This window comes from Sminthopsis crassicaudata, chromosome 5, assembly GCF_048593235.1.
Source record: "Sminthopsis crassicaudata isolate SCR6 chromosome 5, ASM4859323v1, whole genome shotgun sequence".
Lineage (NCBI taxonomy): Eukaryota > Metazoa > Chordata > Mammalia > Dasyuromorphia > Dasyuridae > Sminthopsis > Sminthopsis crassicaudata.
Window position 1 is genome coordinate 192,398,851 of NC_133621.1, and position 1,137 is coordinate 192,399,987.

Here is a 1,137-nt window from a genome sequence, read left to right on the forward strand (position 1 = left end):
AAAATGGCCTAGGTGAGATAAATTTTTGGGCAAGAAGAGAGATTTTTTTGAAAAGGAAATAACCTTGGGTCCCCTTGCTAAATAATCATTTCTCTCATTATCCATAATCAGAGATTAGGTGTCTCTCATGCCCAGAGATCCAAAAGTACTGTTTAGAATAGATGTATTCAAAGAAGGTTCATAATAGTAAGACTCTACAGTCTTAAAGATGGAACCTATGTAGGTGGTATGATTTAACAGCTCTCAGTAACATTTTGATGAATGACTCAGTAATAATTTCAGGTCTCTTGCAGCATTTAGTCATGGTAAAACAATTCTTTTTTGTAAGGAAAGGACTTGCCAAAGTATTTATTTTTAAATAGTCAAATGTGGCTGTAGTCAAGATTTTCTAAACCAATATTCTCCAAAATGGAAGTCTGGGATGCCATGGTCCAAAAGCGTGATGGCCTGACCTCAGGTGATATGTGATTAACCCATCTGAGGATAGAATGAAAAGCTGCATTCTCTCCTCCCCACAATAGCTAGTAGTAGGGCTTGACTCAAATTCAGTTATGGCTACTTTATTCCTCAGGTTTTTCTCTCTGTTGAGCAAGCTCCAAACCCATTCCTATTTGGGGTAAGTGTGTCCCCCCCAGTGAAATGATAAACAAATCTCTCTACCCAAGCATTCACGGCACTACCTGTGCAATTTCCATTGGGAAAATCTTCTCTTCACCCACAGAACACCCAAACCTGTCTACCAGATCACCCATTGGCTTCAGGGGGCATCCTCTACAGGGCAGACTTCAGGGGTGTGGTAAGTGAAGTCTACCATCTTCCTTTTCATTTTGATTGGGGCAGAAAATTTCGCCAGGTGAGCAGTCATGGGACAGATAGTTGATCACATTGCATTGTTATTGTTACCTTTCTCCCTTAGGTTGGGGAGTAAGGATGCTCCAAAGAGGAGGCAGAAAGAGTTATCAAGTGAGAGGTCTTGGAGGGGACTAGGGTCAGAGCCGGGTAGCATCGATCCATCATGCGCCTGCCCGCGACCCACCCAAGGAAGCCAGGAAGAGGGAAAGAAGAACCCTCACGGAGCGCGAGCCTAATGAATACCAAGGATACTGCCCCACCCCCAAAACCCACCTCCACTCCCAC